This window comes from Protopterus annectens, chromosome 3.part0, assembly GCF_019279795.1.
Source record: "Protopterus annectens isolate FY-2018-M chromosome 3.part0, PAN1.0, whole genome shotgun sequence".
Classification (NCBI taxonomy): Eukaryota; Metazoa; Chordata; order Ceratodontiformes; family Protopteridae; genus Protopterus; species Protopterus annectens.
Window position 1 is genome coordinate 1,084,452,826 of NC_056731.1, and position 25,689 is coordinate 1,084,478,514.

Here is a 25,689-nt window from a genome sequence, read left to right on the forward strand (position 1 = left end):
ATGGACAGCCTCAGTGCATGCAAAATTTAATGTTTAAAAAAAAAAAGAAAACTGCAAACCACACACTTTATATATTCTAACTCCAAGATCACACAAATATGGGGTAAGATCATATTCCTCAACCCAAGTAAATGTATCTTAGACATCTGTCAAACAGTTGCTTAGCTGATTATAAATGGTCAAGTAAACAGCTGTCAACAAACACATATTCAATCTTACAGATATATATATATATATATATATATATATATATATATATATATATATATATATATAGGGATTTATGAATGAATATGAAGAATGTCAGAATCTGTTTGATGGACAATATTTGGTTAATGAAAACAGTGAAAACTGACAGTCAACATGCAAAAGATTGACAATCCCCATGCACAGGAATATTCCCTTTCCCCAGGGATTTTGCAGTTTTGGAGTTAGTATATATAATTATCAGGGGTGTGAGAGGGGGCAGCCTCTTCCCACAAACACTTGTTGGTTTAGTCTGCTCCAGGGTAATCCTTGGAACAAGCACAAAATGTGTGAAAGTTTTGTGTTTTGATGTTTGTATGTTGATGTTGTGAATGTCGACTTTGAGATAATTCAATCATAAATAATACATCCATATAAATATGGTTATATAAAACCAGAGGAAAAACTGGCACTTCATGAGCAATAAAGTTGTGGTAGAGTCTCATTAGAGTCAGGAATATAGAACCAAGAACTATGAATAAGATGTGTTGAGATTTCAGAGTAATCAGTCACTTATAAAAATAATACTTCTTTATTGAATATAAAAGGTTTTAAATGGATGAGTGCCTTCACCCTTAACTAGTCTTCATCTAACCCTATATATCAGTGTAGTGTATGTTTTATCAACAAAATATTCTGCTTTAAATCAAATGCTGCATTTTTTGACATAAGGATATCTCAAAAGTTGGGATCAGTGAAGGTTTTGATGCTGTGTGAGCTGCATTTGCATGCTGAGAAGTGTTTGTGGCATATTCTCTTCTTCTGTGTGTGAATACTTTTGAATGTGTGTGCACGTGTTTATGGACTAAGGTTAGAGCAAGGATTAGGAAAGATGATAGTTTTAGTTTTATGTTTGTGTGTTTGTGCATGTGTTGTATGTGTGTGTGTGTGTGTGTGTGTGTGTGTGTGTGTGTGTGTGTGTGTGTGTGTGTGTGTGTGTGAGTTCAGTTGTGTAGCTTCATTCTGTGCACTGTGGTTGACATGCTGCTTCTCCACACTGCAGTTCATACAGACAGGGATTATGGTCCCACCTGCAACATATAAAAGGAGTGTCTTTTTTGTTATGAATCATGCAAAGGAGTATATTATACACAGTCATTTACAATGCACCCCAGTCCTGATTTGACTCCCCATTGCTGACCATCAGCTGCCCCCATGGCCTTTCATTGCCCACCAGGTCTACCAAATTTGTTGCAGCCTTTCTCAGACTATTTCTGAATTCATGACTCAGACTGGCAAAGGCATCATCATGCTGATGTCAAAGAACTGTGACCTAAATTCCCATCTCCATGTGGACACCCACTTATGTGTCATGGTCCTCATCTCGCATCATGACTATAGATATTCAGCGAGGATGCTGGTATATTATCCCATCTCTGCATCCACTCATCTGCTGCTCTACCTTCCTCTGGTGAGGACCAACAGAGAGGTACATACAGGTATACACCCCCTCCCCTGCCAGCGATTTCAGATACCCAAGCCACTAAACAAACTGAGGCCAATCGGGCATTAATCAGGGCTTTATTCCACTGTGCCATGACATTTACATGAAAATATTTCCTGTCTTTGGGTGCATTGAAACATAAAACACAGCAATATAAAATAGGGTTTATGAAGGTATAATTTGTCTTCCCTACTAAATAGCTACTCCTTCTTGTTTTGTGCTTCGTCATGGCTCAGTATTAATAAAAATGTATCATTCATAAGATATATGACAGCAGAGCTAGAGTTATTACCATAACAGGGAAAAGAGAACTTGATACTTACTTTATGATATGGTAGCTTCCATCTTTATGAGCTTAGGAGCGTCACTGAGTGGAGGTGGGGAAAGTGTTGCTGCAGTTGAAAGGATGCCTGAACTACAGAGAGCTCCATTTATGATAGGTTCTTTTCAGCTATGTAAAGAGTCTTTATTTATTTATGTGCTTTTTTATTCAACAATGAAGTATTACTTGGTAGTGCTGAGAAACACATCAGCAGGGAAGGGGGATCCATGAAGTCATAAGCAATACATAATCTACAGGTAAGCAGTTCAAATCCCAGATGTTACCCAGTTAGGACCAACCTGTACTCATCTAGTGGAGTGTTGTTGAATCACTTATCCTCATGATAAATAATTTGTGTATGTAAGCTGTGAATAGAGTGTTGTGCCTCTGTACAGCATCTTACCACACTGTGTGTCAATTTCTATGAATTGTGTAGTACTCTGTTAACCCACTGCTGTGTACCAGCCTTAAACCATGAGACATAATGTTTATGAGCTGCACCCTATAAAAACATCCAGACGAACATCTCCACAACACTATAGCCGCTAAATCAAACAATTATACACTACAGAGACACAGCAGCTGCTTATTATAGACTCACTACAAATCTACCAAAATACACATTTTCCTGACATCCCATCAAGATACCTAACAGTGAGTCATGCTTAACTGATTCTTTCATCAGTGAGATGCATAATTCAAAAAAACAAGTAATTTAAATAACCAAGATAAAATAAAATAGAGCCAAAGTCACTAACACAGAAATGCTGCAACAAAGCATAGATTTAACTAAAATACTGTAGGACAATAGTATACAACTGAAATAAACAAAATAAATTGAGAAACAGAAGTAAACGAGAAATCATATGCATATATAAACCTCACAAACACCAAACATCTGTATCTTGACAAAATTCTGGTATTCGCATTTTGAATCACTGAATTAGTAATAGTGAATGTGCAAAACCTGAATGCTTAATGAAAGTGACAATATGTTTGAGCTGTAACATTTCACTAGGCAGTTAGTGATATAGTCATTAGCACTGTCTGCCACTGAAGTGTTCTTTGCTGTTATTCTAACCAGTGTCATGAAGATAAAAGTGACGGTGGGGGTTATTTAGAAACAAATAACACACTGCATTGTGTGAAATAGTGCAGTGAGTAGCAACATGCAGGAATGGGCTGATATAGAAACACATACAGTGCTCTTGATAGAAGGAAAATAAGGGGGTATCCATACATGCAAATAAACAAGGGCATGTAGATAAATCTCAATGGCATGACTAAGTAGTGCATAAAAATAGCTTGATGAGCCATGGCAATCATCCTTTCTGAAGGATGTCACCATGTCCTGGTTGCCATCATAAGATTCCATACCCATGGTATCACCATCCTCATTGCAGAAGTGTCCACCAGCAACTAACAAACTATCACATCCATGACTGGAACATTATTGACCACTACAGTGGACATGTGTTACCTTCACTGTTTGGGCTGTCTATCCTAGTCAATATGCAGTTTTGTGCAGAGTACTCCATCCAAGTCATGGTCACCTTGCAGTGTCGGACTGGCAACATGGTAGGAGTTTTGCAGGCATCAGTCTCCAAGCCCACATCATCTCATTGACATGATGTTTCAGCATGTGGAAGAGCATATTTAGTTTCCAGGTATAGAAATTTAAGGAAGAAAACTCTATCTGTGCATTTTATGGCAAAGAGCATTTCTCTGAAGTTCTGTGGGCCATTTACAATACCCACATTTCTATCAGTGCAACACTTGCCCCATGTAGTGTCCAGGATATCATCTGGAAGGTTTTTGTCTTTGCCAACTAAAGTGAACATGGTATTATATACAATATGTTAAATATGAACCTAATGGGAGATATACATGTAATTTTGTGGGGACAGTTTATGTTCTTAAGTAGTCATTTAATCTGAAATGCATTGATGAAACTAAAAGGGGCTTTCAAATGTATAATAAGGCAAATATTAGAGGCATTAAAATATCTAAAACAGAAAACAGAGGATAATGCACTTTAGAGGCTTTCATATTGTAATGATAATTTGTTATAACCTACAAATGTATACATTCATCATTAGCTGAAAATTTTAATGTGAAAGATAGACGCTAATATAAAGAATATTTTTATATTTTGAAATATCATGCTTAAAACCATAGGGGAATGACTATGGAATGTAAGTGGAAGTACTTAATCTAATTTAATTGGACAGAATGTTTCTAATGAGATTATACTTTGATTCATTAATTGTTTTACTGTTGGTTGGGTTTTATTGGTTTCTGATTTTTTTTTAAATATTCCTCTTGTACTTTTCAAAATTTCTGTCCAACTCCTTTGAAGGCAATGCCGAGGTGCCATATGTTCAATAAATCTTTTTTAATTGGTTCTGTGCAGTTTTTTTTTTTTTTTTGTCATATGAACATTTTTTTTTACATTTTAGGTGGTTTTGCATGTATTATAAACAATATGTTTTGCTCTCTCTAGGGAGGTCTCATGATTCCAACATCAGACAAGTGCAATCAGTATCAATGTTTCTTTCAGGATGGCATTCCACAGAATCATTTATTTGGTAGAGTCACATATTGGCACCCATAAAGTCTGTAGTCTGGTCCCATGAAATAAAGAAGTAGACAACTTATAATGGTGGCCACTGTTGTGTTTTGCTTGTAATGCAAGAAAGAACTTGGAAGTATGGCTGATAACCCCCATCTGCAGTCCCTATACTGTGAGGATGATGGCATATAACACACAACTGACCTGGAGACATAACATCATTAAATGTATGTTTAAACTGCTGAATGCCTATTTGGATGTACCTGCCCTGTAGAGTCAGAACAAGAGGTAGCCCAGGCAAAGATGGAGCATAGCACTGGGAGCACATAGAGGAATCCCACTGTGGTTCTGGCTGTGGCATTCCACCATAATGCTGGTGTCCACAAATCTATGAATAGGAACAGGCAAGTGTTGCTTTTGGTAGGTTTGCAGAATAGTGTGATGCAAATGAAATGTGGAATCCTGCTTGGATTGCTTGGTGGTATACACTAATGGTGAATCATAAAGAGTGTAGGAAATGCCCACAGCCACACTGAGGAGCAGAGGCAGTTATGGACAGTGTGGATGGTGTAGCTATCTCTGGAATGGTAAGTGCTATCATTGTGAGCCTGGAGTGTGATCATGAAATATGCATTTATCCCCTAAAATGGCTGTCATGGACAATTGTCTGTATCCACACGGATACATTAATAGATGTTGAGTGCAACACTACTTCAGCAGATATGCCTGCTCCTGGTCCCTATATAAAATATCACTCTGCATCCATTGCAGAATGTCTCACAGTACTCACAGTGGTTCAATGTCCTCACTCAGGCCACACAACACACTCAGATTCTCTGACATGGTGTGAGTAGTTGTCATTTGTAACTGGGTCACTGACCTGCACAACTGTTGACTGATGTCATTGGTGACACCTATGCCTGGGAATGTCCTAGAATCATGATGTTCATGGTCCTCTATATGCCTCAGCTCTATGGTGGTGGTACACACCCAGTAAAGCAGTGTGATTATCTCATGATGTCTATGGTGGTCATGTCTGTGTTCCTGTGGTGATGCTGATATGGATGCGGCAATGATTTGTGATTATAGGTGGTACCTGAAGTGCATACTCTCCCTTCAAAGTTATTTCAGCTGTGAGTCAGGTGACTGTACCACACCCTCTGGTGCTATTGCTGACAGTACCACAGTGTCGGCTGACTGTACCAAGTACATGGTTGTGTCTTCTTCAGCCAACACTCATGTGCTGATGTCAGGCATACATTCTGAGTTGTTGTTTGGGATTGCCTCCAAGTGAAATTTAAGAATGTATGAAGATAATTTACTGTTGGCAATGCTGGATCATATGTTTGACACTTGCCAGCATGTGGCATGCAGACTGATACATAATAATTGTATACATAGCTTATGGGTAAATACATACCTTCTGGTAAAGATTGTCATTGCTAATGCTGTTGTCCTGATGTCCCTGGATGACATAAAGGCATATATGTTTGACTGAGGATGCCATTCATAGATGCAAGTCACTGAAGTGCAGGAAGGGAGCATATCACTATTCACTTGAGGTGTCCCCTAAAAACATGTGGACAGGTGTTTAAAACTCATCCACACATTCAAGCCACTGACAGGTATGAAGCTTATTTCATTTTCACTTGTGAGGGATACCAGGACTTCTTCAAACTGTTTTAGAAACCTCCTTTAGATGTCTCACCCCTAGTGGTCAGCTTATCACTGGTAATTTCCTATACCTTGATCATGGCATGTGGTAATATATCAGTAATGGTGTGACACACATGTTATATTGTCCTATTATAGCTGCCATCTGCATTAACATCTTGTACCAGTCTCAGACACACCTCATCCTGGAAAGCCCTTTTAGCTAACCTTTCTCAAGGATAAGCATGCCATGAGTGCGGGTAGGGCCTGTAGAAAAACCTCTGACTCCATCTGCTGTTGTTCCTTCAATACCATACCAGGCAACAATTGTCTTCATAATGTCTACAGCACATCTACAGTGGCCACAGCCAAGTGTGTAAAAGTTGTGACAATGTGCCACAGTGTGATACCTGTGAGCATGCTAATCAATCCTGCTGTAGACTGGACATGTGCAGAGAGTGAAATCTATGTCAGATGTACCTGATGTCTAATATCCCTGAATAGGATGTTCTGCTGTCCGTTACCATATGATGACATGTGGCATCATCTACAAAGCAGGGAATTGACTGAGCCTAAGTAAGTTTCCTGTATTTTGACAGGTTAAAAAAGAAGACTAAAACCTGTCCATCTTTTCCTAGTGCTATACCTGGGTTAGCCCTCAAGAAGACTGCAACTTGTCTTGCCTGTTCCCTGTGCATTGTGACAGTGTCTGTTACTTCCATGCACCCTTGTGTGGTGACTGCAGTCCTGAGGTCCTTTTCCAGTTGTCCTGTTGCTGTCAGTTTGCTTGTCTGGTAGCACACTCTGACCTCCCTCATAATCTGCTTCAGTATGCTGCTCACTGCAACATGGTCTCTTGCAAAATAGCAACTGCATATTTTAATCATGCTTAAATGGGGCTAACAATCTGTGTTTATGCTAATGTTGTGATTTAGTGTAGCCATCTTTAAAATACACCAATAAAATGATGCATTATCACCAATATTCCACACTAAAAAAATCCTGGAGTACATATTTAATGTGTGTGTGTGTGTGTGTGTGTGTGTGTGTGTGTGTGTGTGTGTGTGTGTGTGTGTGTGTGTGTGTGTCTAGCCTGGTCACATTAATGTCACTTTACATCACACTAATGGTCATTTCCATTGCACTACTGTTAATGGGCACTAAGATACCCTCCTGCCAATCAATAGCCATTACACAGTGTTTGCATCATGTGGTCATGTACCCTGGTTACCATTTTATCTGCCGGTGTTTTCATTTAGTGAGTGAACCTTGTCATTGTAAGCACAGACTCTGGCAAGACTGCCACCTGGTGCAGCAGAGAGTGCAGAATCTTTTTACACATGCTGCACAGGGGTCACTGGAAGCATCTGCTGGAGGACCATGAGGGTCCCTTTATAAAGTGGTTGCCAGGCATAAATATGCAAGAGCAGTTAGTGATGCAAAAGGAATCACCCACTCTGCTGAGCAAAGCTAGCACCCATACAGTGAAATGAGCATGAGTCAGTGGCCCTCTCCCATTGGAAAAAGATATTTGTGAGGCAGAGCACCTGAAGCTGTAATTCATTTCTTTAGTCATTTATATTATTTTCAGTTTTATGTTCACAGCAGACTGAAGGAAATCCAGTAGAAGGAGGAAGGCCATGTTATCACTGTAGTGGGGTAAGTGTAGTTTATTGTAGCTTCAATGCAATGTTTTAATAAACTTTGGATGGGTGTGGTTGTGTATTTAATGTTTTTCCATTTTTTTTGTTTTTTTTTTTTTTGCTTCCTTGTTTTGTTTTTCCCTGCTTATTTTCTTTTCATTTTTGCAGGATCATTTGCTTTGTAGAAAGCAGTAAGGCAGAAACATCATCCACTGTGCACGGCCAGCCACTGCAGTAACAACTGGGTCCACAGCTGTCTCCCAACATGCCTCCATGCAGGGTGATGAAGGTGACCTGGAGAATGTGTTTATGGTGCATCACATAATACAGCTTCTTAAGTTCCTTCCTTTTTAATTTTAGTAAATAATGCTTAATACGCATGTATAGAAATGTCATCTTTACTTCCCATATTGCTAAAAAATGTCTCTACATTGGCATCCATGTATTTTTTTCAGAAAAAAGGAACAGACACATTAGTCTCCATCATAATCATATATTCACTGCCTAATGCATTTTTAAATTTCTATTAAAAAGAATAAAACAAATTGACCAGACTGTACAGCACAGATAGCTTGAAATTGCTTGTGCCACAAAGTCATTGCTTTTAACTTGACCCAGTCAGTATGAGATGGAATTGAGGTCAGAAGTTTGGTCACCCATTCCTGGGTTTATAGATGGTGATCACTCTCTGCTGAAGCAGGGTTGTGAGTCAGTACTGCATGGAGATGTACAAGACACCTCAATACTAACCAACAAAGTGATTGCTAGCAATTACTTAGAAAATAAGATTTTCATAGTACAGATGGTGATTACAAGTCCCACTCACTTTGTTCAGCAAATGCCAAATACATAAAAGCAGACACAGATAGTATGACATACTTCTTGACTCCTGTTGCACACACACACCACACACACGCACACACACACACACGCACACACACACACACACACACACACACATACACACACACAATATGTAGGAGTATGCATAAGTAGTGAGGCTTGCCCCTAGAAAAACGTTTACTTGAAATATTTAGTAGAGTGTGTGATGATCACAACCTCCCAAGATGAGAGGGCAGTGTGTATTGCCCCTAAAAAACATTTTTTTTCCACATAACTGAAAATCTGTGTGGTCATTTAATAATTTGAGGTTTTAGTGTGCTGGTTGCTTTCTGTCTTTGTTATTGTTTATGGGGGAGTAATCTTTGCTTAAGTGGTTACCTTTGCTATTCCCTGAAAAGGGCCAGTTCTTCCATTTCGGTATTCAGCATGAATATGGTGGTAGAGGTTGCTTCCTGTTCTGCTTACCAGTACTCCATTTTCTCTTGAGAGTACCCTAGTTTAGTTATAACATTTTGCAGCAGTCCAGTAGAGATTTTACTGAATATCTCTTCTGGTAACTTGATATCTGTATTGAAGCATTGACTTCAGAACTGCAGCACAGATGATGCCATAGTCGTTGACATGGCACACATTAAGGCTTTCTATACCTCCTCATTGACTTCAGAAATGCAGCACAGATGATGTCATAGTTGTTAACATGGCAAACATTAAGGCTTTCTTGATCTCCTCATGCTTTCTTAGATCACGCATTCAATGTTGACTGGGTCACGAGTAAAGTCATAATTATGACCCCCAACATTTTAGAAGCCTTGGAAGAGTGTAAAGAAACTACTAGAAGCAAAATTAATTATTTACTCAGAAAACATATATAATACAGCATTATTTTTTCCCAATATAACGTCCATGGCATAAAACAGACTGTCTGTGATGCTTTATGCTAGATGGACAGGTAGTGCGCTCCAGTCATGCATTGTCAAATGGACATTTTTTTTTTTATTTTGTTTAAGACTCTGAATGTGTCAGTTTTTTTGCACATTTATTTATGCATAAGATTGTTTGCTTTAGGTATAACAGTATATGGAAATCTTTCAACTGTCTTTTCAGTTTCACATCAAGAAGGCTTCTTGAATGATGGTAGGTTTCGTTTTGCAGTAACAGATGTTTGGATATGAAGATTCTGACTTGAGCCATCCTGTACCACCTGAAAATTAGATCCTGTGCCTTACATGCCCTTAGATTAGTATTGTATGGTTATTTTTTTTTGGGTGGTTCACCCTGTACAGATGAATGATTTTCCATCTGCATTTAAAAGATGTCTTAGTAGCGCAGTCCTTTCTGACTCATTATTGGATCCTCACATCCTGTAGCCTTACTGCCCTGTCTCTGGTCATCTTTTTATTGATAAAAGTTTAGCAGAAGTTGTGTATGTGCATCTTCTATCATATATTTTGATTTACAGTCTCTGTGATGCTTTTCAGTGCAAGTTTCAGGACCTGGCACATCAAAGCATCTAACCTCACCAAGGCAGTTAATGATATCTTCCATTTCAGAAGGCAGCATTTTTATTTCATCCATAATATCACTGATCTTTCAGTGGCATTTACCAATAGATCACGAGTATTTATTTGAAGTTCAGCCTTCATTAGTCCTGGTGTCTAACTTCAATTCTCTTTGAATGGGGCGGTTCCTTCCCCTTTCTGGAATCTCACAGACAGTTATTTATAAGGCCTGTTTTTCTCCGGTACTCTCGAAGAAGCAGAGTTTTGCAGGGGCTCCATCATCCCTTTGTTATTTCTGTTATACTGGCTAAGACTTGAACAGATTATTAATAAGATAAGTTTAAAGAACCATGGTCATGTCAAAGATATTGAGTTATATATGTCTGTTATTCAGCATCATGCCCCTGCTCTCATGACAAGACATTAGCTTTAATAGCACATGTGATTCTCAAGTTATATTATATATACTACATTAACCTCCCCCAAAGTTAGTTACAGTGAGATGTGAAAACAGACTAGAGTTTGTTTCTAAGCTGTGAAGTCAAGATGGGTTTTTAAGTGTGTGATGCTAATATTAAAGAAGCAGGTTTCAGCTGTTGTTGAATTAAACACCTTCAATCTAATCACACTGATAGTGTTTTTCATGCTCTGATGTCATCTTCCCTTGATTTTACAGGACCTTATACCTGAAGTGTATTGCCACTGACCATAAACACCTTCAGAATGCACAAAATTGTGTAGCCAGAGTTCATAAGGATATTTTTAGTATGTCATTTGTACACTGTCTGCAGTAGATAATTGCATAGGGGATGGGGTATAAGGTATTGTGCATCCACTGCAAAACTCTATTTGTCTTGGGTTCTATTGACATTTAAGAGCTTTTGAGCCCCTACTAACAGGCTTGCCAGGCTGCTTATCTAGTGTCAGGTTGCTAGCAATTATCAGAACGAGAAAAAGAGAATGGAAATCATGTGGATTCAGTCCTTTATAAACTAGCTTCCCACTGAATGGAAATCATGTGGATTCAGTACTTTATTAACCAGCTTCCTACTGAATGGAAATCATGTGGATTCAGTCCTTTATAAACCAGCTTCCTACTGAATGGAAATCATGTGGATTCAGTCCTTTATAAACCAGCTTCCTACTGAATGGAAATCATGTGGATTCAGTCCTTTATAAACCAGCTTCCTACTGCACAATTTATACTGCATTAGCTTTGGGAGTCGACCTTTCTGTCCAATTGTAAAATAATTTCTCACTAACTCATGGCTACATCAAGAAATACTTTACATTCTTATTAACATTATTCATTATTATTATTATTATTATTATTATTATTAATCATGTTGCTTATCTATACCCTTTCAACACGTGTCCTCTCTTCATTCTTAGGTGGGGACTTGTATCATCTTGTTTTGATTATTTCATAGAAATGGATTATCCTTCTAATACTTTTGTATATAGTATCATATTTAATTTTATGTTTTTTCTTTTAATATTATTATATCACAGATGCCTCCCCTTGCATTATTGTGTTTTAGATTTATTCCACTGTCAACTGTACATGTATAAACTTTTTTAATTACATCTCTGCTACTGTTTTATTTGATGTTATTTAACTCCATGGAGCTTTTGTCTTTGGGCCTCTGGTGAAAATGAATATTATTACACAGTTGTATGTCACCGGTTAACAAATGTCAATAAATAAATAAACACATATATAAATAAAAGGTCCATGAAAACGCACCATTTACCTCTTACATTTTCCTTGTTTAAATCTCTTCTGCGGCAATGCTTTATTTTAAACACTTTTTGTCGGTGTTCTTAATTCAATGCATTATTGCTCCTTTTTATTCTTTCATCTGATTATTTTACAGGGCTTAGAATTTAAGAATCAAGCGACTTAGCTATCTGTGCAATACTAGTATTAGTCACTTTCTGTAGTAATCTTTGGACAAAAGATAATTCTTCATAGTGATATCTACTATGGAAATCGCTTGTACCTGAAATATATGCAAATACCATTATTTGTTAAGGCTATAGGAATGGAGTTATGCAGAAGATGTAAAAAGTAGTGATACAAATCCTATCTTTTTCCAAGGTGTGAGCACTATCTATAGAAATACCTGTCTTGTTCTGTTATTCTTCTGCTTGCTTCTATCAGGTTAATTATACCCTACAATTATGAACAAATGAAACATAAAAGTTCAACATGTAAACAGTAAACATCCTGAAGTTTATGAATTTTTGAAGTATATTAAAAATGCTACTTCATTTTTGCAATAATATGTGCACAATCTATGAAACAATTAAGGATATAATGTTAGCAAATGGCAAACTTTTTGTGAACACTTTATTATTAAATAAAATTTTCCTTCATTAATTTTGTTAACAAATGTGAAAGTTATAGCACTACCTGCCATTAGTTCTGCTAGTTATATAATTAGCTAAAGTCTGACTCTCTTTTGCTTTCTTTGTGCATGCATCTTTTATCTAATTACCTGGAATGATTTTTCTGCAGACAGGAACATTTGGTAGCAAAGACAGCACTTAAGAAAGTGAAGTATTCTCCAGTACTGCATACAGCTGGAGAAGCTTTTAAAATAAGATTTTATTATTAACTTTCTATACTGCAGGGCACTTTTTATTCTCTTACTTCCTGAAAGGAGCTCTTTAGAAGATAGGTAAATGGCTTTTTGACATGGTAAAAGTAGGATCAAAAGAACAGCTTTAGATAGTCTGATTACTTCTGCCTTCTTTAGGCAGAGGTGCTTCATTTCAAAGAACTGGTTTGTAAGGGTGTCTATTTTACTTAACTGAGTGCCTTTAAGCACACTGTATTTTAACATCAGCTTTTATGACTGACCTTCACCTTTGTACTTTCTTTTTGAATCTCCTGGACTTTTTTTAACTTTCCCATAGTATTAACGATAGCAGAATGTTTTTGACTGAAGATAGTATTTTTGATTGGTGCTTGAACTGTGCATTACATATAGAATGGATTCATGGAAAAAAACTATACAGGCTGGCTCACACAGTGCAAAACTTAAAAGTAATGATTTATTCATTCTCAGTGACTGCATAAAGAATAACATTAATATCAGTTATTACACCCTGAAAAAAATCGAATAGCTTTACTTCCTCCTGGCTACTCTGCCTTTTTAATGAAGGTAGAGATTTATCTTGACTGTTTAACCTAAAGCAAGTTAAAAAAATAGATTGAAATATGTTCAGCTATGATGGCTCTCTGATAATTCTGAATTTAATTGCCTTGGATATTACACAAGACATATACATATTTACAAAGCATGATATGTGGTCTAACCAATTATTTTTGGAAGCATTCTATGTATGTATTTATGTACGTATCTATCTATTTTTCTATCTATTTATCTATTTTTTATTTACCTATTATTTTAGAAACACTTACTGAAAGAACTATTGATTCTGTCATAAATTTTAAAGTTTGAGTGAGCAGATTTCTTCATGGGATTTCTACCTGAGCAAAATACATGGGTTAACAATTAAGTTGAGAAGAAAACATTGACCTTTAGAACTGTATCTGCAACTAAGAAATCATTCTTTACAGGTCAGAGTGTTTTTATATCCTGTGACCCATTTTAATATAATGTCCTGTATGTATGTCAGATTGTTTATAAGAGCAGGCCAGAGGAAGATGGAAAAGAAGTACCTGCTTACCTAGTCCTATTCGTAAGGAATGGATATGTGGTCTGATGGAATACCACATTCACTTCAGTTCCTCAGAAGATACTGGAGGTTTAATGGAGGTAACTAGCTTAGCAGAGGGACAGAACACATGTGAATAGTTATCCTCTGGGAAGTGTGATCCACCATCTACCTTAGAACTAATTGAATGATAATGTAATTCCTGAACTTTATACTGTTTATTGTTTTTGACAGCTATTGTTCATGGATTTTAACAACAAAGCTCATAGAATTAGCAAAATAAGATTAATGACTGATTTTGATGGCTGATCTAAGAATGTGTTGTACAACAGAGTGGAAAGTGTGGGCAGGGTATAAAAAAGGCACCTCTGCAGTGTGATGTTAACCAATTCATTGGCCTGGCACATTCACACCAGACATAGGACAAATTAATATTGAAGGCCTTTAAAGAGAACAGTGTACATTAGACAGACTATTAGTGCCATACAGAAAAATAGGAAACCAAAGTAGTTAATATTTAAGACTAAATTCTTGTTCATTTCTACTTAATGACTAGCTAAAGAATATTAGGAAGTTACCTTCTTCAGGTTTGTCTGTAAGAAAACAAATAACTGCATAAACAATTGTTTGGCTCATTTGTGTGGTGGCAACTTTATTATAATCATGTAATAAGATTTTAGAGAATTGCTTTTGTGAACTAAGAAAATGTATGATTCAACAGACATAAACATTCAAACTGATAAACCTGCTTTTGTTGTGAATTATAATATTTGGTTCTTTCTCAGAAAACCAATTTAGTTAAAACTTCTAAGACATGCTTTGACTTCCATGATCACTGGTGAATTACATCCTGTAATACTTGCTGTTTTATGAAAACAGAAGTACAAGTGGGTCTCAGAGATTTCCGGAAGAGTCTTTAAGAAAACCTTATATGTTAGATGAAGTGAATATAGAAGAGAAGGGGAAATCGCTCATCAAAACTGGCATGGGGGTCCTTTTTCTATTAAAAAATACATTTGAATTTTGTATTTGTGGTCAATATAAAAAACTTATTAATGATCAAATTAATAACAACAAACAAAACAACTATGCTTTCTTATACATTCTTGTTGAGCATGACAAAAAATGCATGAAAAATTACAGTACTGTTTCAGTAGAACTAAGGTCAATGCTTTGATAGTAAGATATTTAGAAAAGAGGCATCCTTTGTTACAGTAATGTAACAATGTAAAATTATATAGATAGTAATTTCAACTGCTTTTAGAATGGTGATGAAAAGCTATGCATGTTTCTTCCTTTTAGTTGTATATGTTACAGTACATGACTATCCTCTCTATGCCATATTTAAAAATCATAACATTGGAATAATTAATTTAAAATTGCACTTACTTCAGCTATTCTTCAGCTATTTATTAATTTCCAGTATCACCAGTGGAGTAACATAGACATGTTTAATTCTATATTAGAAGTTTTATCTCTTTCTTTCCTGCTTCATAGTCTTTCTACCAGTAAACTCATAAATAAATGGAGATATCTACTATATTTGCAATGTATATTTACTCATTTGAGAGACAGACATATTTTCTAATTAATCCATTGTTTATTAAGGTGTTACCTTTTTATAAAACATGAACAATGTTCATAAAAACAAATATTTTCCAGCAAATAATTGTTTTACAAAGCACTAAAGTACTGCTATTTCAAATTTCTGAGCTTGACATTTGCCTCCAATGTAGATATTATAGGGAAACAAATGTTCTTTAAGCAGTAGTCAATCTATCTGTGGAGTCAGGCATTACAATTCCTCTGACTCTTCCATTGTTTCCTATAATATCAGCCAAAGAGGACCTTATTATTTCCATAGATTTTATTTATTTATTTTATTTTATTTTACATGTTTTACCTGGGAAAGTCCAATTGGATACAAGTCTTTTTACAGTGGAGGCCAGGGAGAAAACCTCCATAAGAACACAAAAACAACAACAGTCACAAGCAATCCACTATATACAATTTGATTAGGTTAAATATAGAAATTATGCAACTGTTTCAAGATCTACAAAACATAAAATGTACAAATGCAGTTGAGTCAACAGTATACATATAATCAAAGAAAACAGTGAATTCTTAAAGCATTTTAGGTCAGAGACTCAGATATAAACATCATATGGGTTGTGATCATTTAGATAAGAGGAACAGTGTGTTTGAAGGTTAAACTAGCCTGGACTAAAACAGGAACAGGGCCAATTATTAGCTAGATGAGTCTTTAGTGATTTGTATACTGTTCTGAGGAACAGATGGATGATGTATAGGTTGGAAGAGAGTTAGATATTTTAGGAATAAAGTTAGAGAAGAGTGATTCCCCAGCTATGTTATTGGTTTTAGTTATACCAAGAAGAAATTTATTACTGGACTGGAGAGTTCTATTAATAGAGTAAGGATGAAGTAGGCTTTGCAGTGCTGGGGTTTTTACTAGCTGATTCAGAACTTTATGAGCTAAAGTAAGTTGATTGTTAAGTAAGAGTTGAGGAAGTTCTAACCAGTTGAGTTGCCTTAAGGCTGCGCAGTGGTGTGACCTATATACAGAATCAGAGGCAAACCTGGCTATTTTGTTATAGCAGGAATCTAGTTTAGCTAAATCAGTCTAAGGTTAGTAAGACTAGGAAAAGGATAGAGAAGGGAAGAGATCAAATGAGTGCCTGAAATGGTAAACTTAGTGTATTTTGTGAGGAACTGCCTATTTCTATATAGAACACCCATTTTTTTTTGTGAATGTTCTTATTGGTCTGGTAGATGTGAATATCAAGTTTCATGCTATTGTCAATCTCAGCTCCAACAAGTATGGTCTGAGTTATGGGAGAATTAATAGTTTTATTACTGGACATAATGTTAAATGTGGGATTTGAAGTGGTGGATCTAGTAGGTCTGAAGAGTAAAAGTTTAGTTTTATTAGGCTTCAGAAAAAGTTGGAATTTAGATAGTCATCTTTCAACAGTATGAATGGAATCCTGTGTTAGTGAGTAGAGTTCATGTAAGGAGGAATCTACACATATTAGTGTAGAATCCTCTGCATATTGGATGCCAGATGCATGAGGAGTAGAAGTGTGGAGTTTGTTAGTACAGATAAAGAAGAGTAGAGGGCCTAGTATAGAAACTGGGGCCAAGAGTAACTGGAAGAAGAGGAGAGAGTACTTGCTGCCACAGAACTGCTTGCTGGTAGCCAGCTAAATAGCTTTGCAATCAGGCAATGGAGGATTGACTAAGACCTAGATCAGAAACAGCTTTGATAAATTTAATATGTCTGACCATGTCAAAGGCCTTAGACAGATTGAGAAAGATAGCAGATATAAATTTTCCATTGTTTGGGTGGTTTACTGTAGTGGTGAAGGACATTAGAGCAGTGTTATTGCTATGAAAGGAACAAAAACTGTGTTGAGTGTTAGACAGCAGTTTATAGGTATGTAAGTAGTCCATAATTTGAGTATGTATACAGCTTTCCAGGATCTTAGATAGAGGGGATAAAATAGCTGTTGGCAGGTACGTGGTCATTTCTGTAGAATTACCTCATTTATGAAGTGGGATAATATGGAAATTTTGCAGATTTCATGGCCTAGGTTTTCAGACAAGGATCTGTTAATAAGAATTGCTACTGGATAAGTGATTGCATCAGCAGCTATTTGCAGAAATTCAGCTGGTAGTTTATATGCTGCAGTGTTGTGGGCTTTAGTTTTTAAAGCATTTTCTTATCATGTCAATAAAGACAGGTTGAAAGTGAAAGCTATTGCTGCTATTGCTGCTACTATATGTTTTGCAAGGTTCTTTGGTGGGGGGTTATTTTGCTAGTTAGATAGGGCTAGGATGGTCTCAGTGAAGTATTTGTTGAATTGTGTAGCTGTGCTCTCTGTGGTGTTTACCGAAGTAGGGGAGGGAGTACTATATTTACCTGGAAGGAGAATTTTTTTAATGGCTGCCCAGAACTTTTGAGGATTATTTTAATGCTTTTCTTTGTAGATTATGATAGTAATTAATCTTGTCAAATTTGACTAGCGTTTTTGTTTTATTTCTGAGCTCCTGGTATGGTTGTCTTGAGGGTTATGACCTACCTTTCTGCCAGTGGTCTCAGGTTTTGTCTTTGGTATCTTTACTTAGCCAAGAAGCAGTATTAGATTTGATTCTGATAGCTCTGGGAGGGGCATGTAGGTTTACGTTATCTAGAAAGGTGGAGGTAAATAAGTTTTAATGGTGTGCAATTACAACTTCTAAGTTCAGTAAGGAAATTGAAGGGGATAAAGTTCTTTTAATTTCTTATTAGTTGGTAGACAATGGTAAACAGTGCTTTTGGTATAATGGATGTGCTATCTTAGCAGAAAGGCTGGTAGATGGTCACCCAGGCCATATGGGAGGCAACGAGAATGAGAGGGGTGGAGCGGTTTGTTTGTTAGTATCCAGTCAAGGATTAATTGCTTCTTGGACACTTTGTCGGCTCTAGTAGGAGTTGGATGATTTGTGTAAACCCATGAAGATTTATATGATTAGTGGGGATATGAGAATTGCAGGTAAGCCAATCAATGTTAAAATCTCCCATGATGATGGCTTCTTATAGGAGTGACTTACAAGAACAATGGAGTCAGTTCTCAAGAGTGGACATATTGTTTCCAGGTGGCATGTAGCATCCAATTATATTTATTAGTTTTTTTTGGAGTTGATTTTTAGTTTGGTAAAAATTAATTCTGCATTGTCAAAGTTGGGATAAGTTAGGTTCAATGTCTCAACTGCAAGGTGATTTTTCAATCATATTGCTCTTCCACCTCCCTTTTTGCCTATTCTATCCTTCCTTAGGATATTAATAATTTCATTATCCTTAGTGTGTGGTTTAAGCTATGTCTCAGTTAAGAGCACTACATCTGTAGAGTATAGTGTGAGCATAGTGTGAGACTGGCATGTAGATCATGAATTTTATTGGAGATGCTTCTAATGTTTATATTTAGTAAGAGTAGGTCAGTCATTTTCCTAGGGAGATGAAGTATGCTGTTCTAGTGGTTGGAAGGTAGAGAAATTTAGAGAAGTTGTTGGACTGGGATTTGGATGGATGTCTCCACTAAGTGATAGTTTTGAAGCTATATAGATTATAGTTTTTATGACTTTTGTTATATATCTGTCATATTTTGGGGAGATTTTGGGAGAGTAGTGCTGAGTTAGTAATGTAATGGGAGCGTAGTCAATGGATAAAGAGTTGAAAACAGAAGAAGAGATAAAAAAATGTATCATATTGGTATTGTAAGGATAGATAGCGGTAGCATAGTAGGGAGAAGATTCTTGTATGTCGATGTGGTTATGAGGTAAGATGGGCAATAGATGATAGTATAGCTAGAGTAGCTATGTGTAGCAAGAGCATGTTGTTATAGTCTGTTTCTAATGTATCTAATGAGTTCCAGTTAAGATATTATGGAATGTATTGGTAGTAATGTAGTGTTAGGGAGACTATCAAACATGTCTATTCATGGGGGTGGGATACTGATTATGTAGGATAGATAGTGTTAGTATGGCTGATAGGATAATGAGAGAGTTGGGTGTGGCAAAATGAAATAAGAATAGGTGTAATGGGGATGGGTGGGAATTGGGGACAGGGGTAGGGGAGCAGAGTGAGCTCAAGCATAGCAAGGGCGAATGGAGGTGGAAGAGCCGTGACCCAGAGATCTCAAGGAAAACAGTCAGTAACAAAGTAAGTAAGATCCCCTTAATACTTTTGAGCTCAGGCTAGAATGTTTCTTTTTGGTTTTCACAGAAGAATTTACTTGGTCAAAGTGGGGTGGGGGAATAAGTTTAGTACAAGGATCTAAGGCATACAAAGGTAAGAAAAATAGAACAAAATAGAATGTCCTTAGGAAGCAAAGGCTGATTCAAAAAATGCTCAGGAGACAGAAACACTAGAAAATAACTAAACAGGATTGCAGCGCTAGTTAGAATGCGTGATTGAGACTAATTTAAAATCAAATAGTAGACAGATTGGAGGGGCAGAGGAGTATAAGCAAGCACAAAATTCTCTATTGGTACCCTCATGGACTGTGCACGCACCTCAGCAAAACAGCATTTAAGACTTAATTAAAGTAGATAATAATAGGTAAATTAAAAGTAATGGATGAATCACAGTGAGAGAACAGTTCCAAGGTTTACATACGATGTATTGCAGAACAGGTATAGACTTCCACCATGATGGTGTATGTGCTTTATGAGTTTTTGTTCAGATGGCCGCAAGGAGGTGCAAGTCTTTCGAGAGGATGAAGGGACTGAAATGCTCTGTTCCTCTGCTATTCCTCCAGACAGTGCATGTGATGTATCACCATCGGCTGATTCAATGCTAGCTTTTGACCATGGAGTAGTGAAATGTTTAAACAGATTTTATTCTCAACAGTCATAGTAATGTTTACTGTCTGTAAAGGTTCAGAGATCAACCATCACTATTTACTGTAAAAACAGAACAATGTGCAGCTTCCTACTATTGTTGAGGACTGTAGCTCCTATGCATTTTCTCCCATCTCTAATTTGGGGAATCCATACTTGCTTTATCCCATATTACTGCCCATGTGTCATAATAGGACATTTGACAGCTGATTCCAACAGGTTATTTCTGGATTTGTCCCTCATTCATTTGCAACCTAAGAAGGGACCAGTCTTCATAGGTTCATAGGTTCATAGGTTCATATGTGTTTACAAGGCTAACAACCACAAGGGCCTTTTTAAGCCTAGCCATGCACCCCAAATCTCTGAGGAGTTCTGATACCCTTGATAAGTGTAAGCATGGGCCTGGGAGATGAACCATTTACAGGTTACCTGTTTGCATCAGAGACATAGGTGCCAAACCAGGGATGAATTTCTTGTTTTCCATCTAATTTTCCAAGTTTCACTTGAATTGGATTAGGGAGGAATTCTGCTTTACATGGATGAGTAGACTGTTGCATAGATGGGGTAGTCTCTGGGATACATACCTATCTCTCCAGCAGGTCCTATTTATATCACAGGCAAGGTTTAAGTCTTTAAAGTGGGTAATTCTGGTACTGTTTGTTTTATGGATATGCAGGAGGTCCATCAGAGTGGGGTCTGACAAGCAACTGTCTGCAGGGCATAGATCTCCCCTCAAAAGCCTGTAGGAGACAGAATACAGGGATAGGGCCTTGAGGAAGTCTGCATAGGACATATTACTTATTCCCTGTATTCTTTTAGTGAGGAACCTATGTGGAGGATCCATTTGTTATATATGCTTGGTTAAGTACACACCAAAGAAGACATTGTACTCAATGATAGGCCTGATGAATGTCGAATACAGTGGAACAATGACTTCCCTGGACTTAGATGCCATACCTTTGTTTATAAGTTGCGCAACATAGAATGATGTAATGATCAAAGGCTAGATTACTATCTATGTGTCTCCCTAAGTCCCTGACTACAGGGTCAACTCTAAGGGGTGTGTTGTCAATATGATATTTACCAAGGATAGATGACTTTCCAAAGGAAACTTTTATGTATTTCTTGGCATTTAGTTTTAGTCCATGACTCTGACACCTCCTGAAGAAAATTTCTGTCTGTGTGAGATTCAAAGACAGGTACTAATTTGCAATCATCTGCAGATTTAGTCAACCAGAGACCATTGTCATTGGCCTTGACTTCTGAGAAGTAAATGTCAAAAAGGAGAGGTCCAAGGACTGATCCCTGTGGAACTCCACTTGTGACTGGCCTCTTTGCAGAGGTGGACTCCCCAATTCTAACTTCCTGAGTCCTGTCTGTGAGCCAGTTGGCTATAAACTGGGTGACATACAGGTTTGTAGCTAACCTCTTGAGTTTGTCAACAATGCCTGAGTGGTCAAGGTAGGTTGTGCGAATTGATTTTCCCCTCATCCATTGCTTTGGTGACCTTCTCAAAGAAGTCCACTGGTTGAGTAGACATGATCTGCCCTTTACGAAACCAAACTGGGTTGGGTCCATTGTCTGGAAGTTTACTATATCTCCATGATAATTCTTTCATAGATTCATAGGTTGGTACAAGGCTATTGGCCCTAGGGCCTATACAAGCTATGGCTTATACAAGCCTAGCCATAACAATTCCCTGGATATTTCTTCCCACAATATTTACTTCCGTGGACCCCTGTCTAGCAGGGCGACTGATGTGATCCCCGGAGTGAATTTCCTGTCTCCCATCCAATCATCAAGGTTCTTTTTGAAGAGGGCCAATGAGGTGCTCTACTTGACATGTATGGGCAGTCTATTCCAGAATATGGGGAGTATCTGGGTGAGGAACCTATCATTCCAGCATGTTTTGTTCATTGTGATGACAAGGTTTAGATCCCTGGAGCTGTGGCTCTGTGGGATTGGGATTTATTTAAGTGGAGCATGGCCAACAGCTCAGGGTTTGACATGACCTTGTATGTTAAGCAGAGCTTGCCTCTGATTAGATGATATGCCACAGAGTATAGCTGGAGTTTTTTAGATGGTCAGCATACAGCATCTGCTTTAGGCCTGTGATTCTTTTAGAGGGGTATTTCTAGATCCTTTCCAGCTGTCGCAGATGTCTTGTGAGGTACATACCACAGGGGGCTTTGTACTCTATTATGGGTCTAATGAGGGATGAGTACAGTGGGACAATGACCTCCTTTTTTCTGGATGAAAAGCCCTTAGTGATGAGCTGTGCCACATAGAAGGATTTCCTGACTGTTGTGGCGATGTGGTTATCAAAGGTGAGACTACAGTCCACCTGTGTCCCTAAGTCTCTCATCACATTTTCGGTGTTTAGTGTACTGGCACCTATGTAGTAATTCATGGGTACATGGGTTTTCCTAAAGGGGATAACTATACATTTCTTGGCATTAAGCTTGAGCCCATGGCTCTGGCACCAAGCACCTGTTTCTGTAAGGCCCTTTTGTAGAATATCCACCTGATTTGGGGATTCAATAATGGCTCCCAGTTTTCAGCCATCTATGAACTTTGCTAGCCAGAGTCCCTTAGTGTTGGCCTGTACTTCAGAGAAGTAGATGCCAAACAAGAGCGGTCCCAGGACTGAACCCTGATGTACTCCACTTGTCTCTAGCTGGATTTGGAGTCAGCTACTTTTACAGTCTGGGTTCTGTCAGTAAGCCAGTTGGCAACCCATCGAGTGACGTAGGGATTTATGCCCAGCTTAGTAAGTTTATCTATGATTCCAGAGTGGGGGATGGTGTCGAAGGCCTTGGCGAGGTCCAGATAAGCTGTGTGGACCGCCTTACCCTCGTCCACAGTTCTGGAGACTGATTCAAAGAAGTCAATTAGGTTCAGGAGACAAGATCGGCCATTCACAAACCCAAACTGGGTGGGTTCCAGTGTTTGAAGGTTACAGATGTATTTGATTATAAGTTCCATGATAATGCGTTCCATGCCCTTGCAGATCAGACTCGTCAGACTGATGGGATGGTAGTTCCTGGGATCCAAGGTGGATTCTCCCCTTTTGGAGTCGGATAACTGTAGCGGTGTGTCACTCAGTGGGCACGAAGCCTGAGGTGAGGCTATGATTAAACATGACACTTAAGTGAGATGTCAGTTCGTTTTGTAGTTCATGTAGTACACAGCCTGGGATGTCATCGGGTCCCATGGATGCTGTATTCTTAGCTTTGGAGAGCGTGGTTTCTACCTGTGTGCCCATGATTATGGGAATTTAGCAATCTTTTGATATTGAGATGGGCACTTTAGGGGGTGAGGGGGGTGATGTTGGCACTAAATCAATCTGCCAGGATATTGGCAATACCCTTGGGATCAGTATATTTAATGCCATTCTGTTGTAGCTCAGAGCAGATCTGAGCATTACCATTTAGATTCTTGATATAACTATAGAATGCCTTGTGGATGTCTTTGGAATCTTTGGCAATTTTATTTTTGTAACTAGCTTGGGAAGATTTTATGAGGGATCTCAGCTTCTTACTGAGGGTGGTAAGGGAGTCTTTTGCATCCTGGGATTTTCCTCTTTTCTGCAACAGTTTCTTCCTTCTGTTGTATAGTTCGTTTATGGTAGGAGACCACCAGATTGGCTTCCTTTTTTGGAGGAGAGCATCTTGTCTTTACATATAAGACTAGTGAGACATATGAGTCTGTAGTTTCCAGGGTCTGTAGATGGCCCACCTTTGTGCAGAGGGATGACTGTTGCCTTTCTTCATTCATGAGGAATGAAGCCTGTTTGGAGGCTACAGTTAAAAAGTCATTCTAGAGGCCCTGATAAGTCATGTTTCATGCTATTTAGAATGTATTCTGGGATATTGTATGGGGCCATTGATGCAGTTTTCTTGGTCTTAGAGAGAGCATTAAGGACGTGCTCTGTAGTGATAGTAGGAGGAGTTATATTTGATGATATTTCCTGAGGGAATGTTGAGGGAGAGAGAGGAGTAAAGTTGGAGCTGAATTTATCAATCAGGAGGTTTGCTGTATCTTCTGGCTCAGTATAGATGGCTCCATTTACAATGAGCTCTCCACACAATTGTGTATTGCCTTTGAGGTTGCAGACATAACTAAAGAATGCTTTGTGATGGTCCTTGGCCTGGAAGGCCAAACGTACCTCCAATTTGGCTTTGGTAGACTTTATTTGTCCTCTGAGTTGTTTGCTTAGTTTAATTAGAGTGCTTTTATTCTGCTGGATGCTACACCTCCTAATTTTTGCCATGATTTTCTTCTTCCTGTTATACATCTGACTGATTTTGTGATTCTACCAGGGTGGCTTGTTTTTTGAGTTAGTTCTGTCCTTCTTCCTGGTGGGTACAGCTGTCTCTATACAGCTATTAGCATGCTTATACAGGATTTCTGTGAATAGTTCTGCAAAGGCAGAAGTTTTATTAGGGTTTATAGGGCTTGAAGTTTTGCCAGGTTCTCACTTAATAGCAGGAAGTTAGCCTTACACTAGTTCTTGAATATTCCTGGTTTAGCTGGGGGTCCAGGTTTTATTTTTATTTCAGAGAAGACCATTTTGTTTTCTGACCTTACCAGGGAAGGCATTGCAGTAAGGGGTGTGCAGCACTCTCCCATATTAGTGAGGACCAGATCCAGTATGGTCGCACCCCTAGTTGACGTATTGACTATGTGGTCCAGGGAGTTCATGTTTACAAAATCCAGGAATCTCTCTGCATGTATGTTTGATATTGTACAGGATTTCCAGTTAATAGTGGGTAATTAAGGACACCCATGAAAATGGTATTGGGTTGGATGCTTAGTGTTTCTAATAAGTTTAAATACATGGTATGGGTTTCCTGGGTCATAGAGGGGGACTTATAGCTTGCGAAGAAGTGGTAGTGGATTTTACCTATGGTGATTTGAACATGGAGCAGCTCAAGTGCATTGTCCTGTTTGCCCAGCCTTCAAGTATATTTATTTTTTATGTAAATAGAAGCACCTCCACCTTTAGTCCCTGCCCGTGAACTAGCTGGTCTAAATGTGTGGAAGGTGTTATAACCCTGCACTATCGGTGTGCTGTCTGTGGCTTTAAACCAAGTCTCTGAGACCGCATAGACATCAGCATTCTCTAGGGTAAAGAGAGCTTCCAGGGCGTGGAGTTTTTTGTTTAGGCTCCTAGCACTGAGCAGTAATAACTTTAGATTTTCTTTTTAAGCAACAGTAGAAATCTACTGCTCAGTAGTAAACAGCAGAGAAATTAAATATCACCAACTTAGGCCACTACACCATCATCTATGATTATAAATGAATAAAATAAATGATTTCATTAAGTAATTACTTCATTCATTCTCTCATTACTGATGTAATCAAATTCCAGGCTGGAA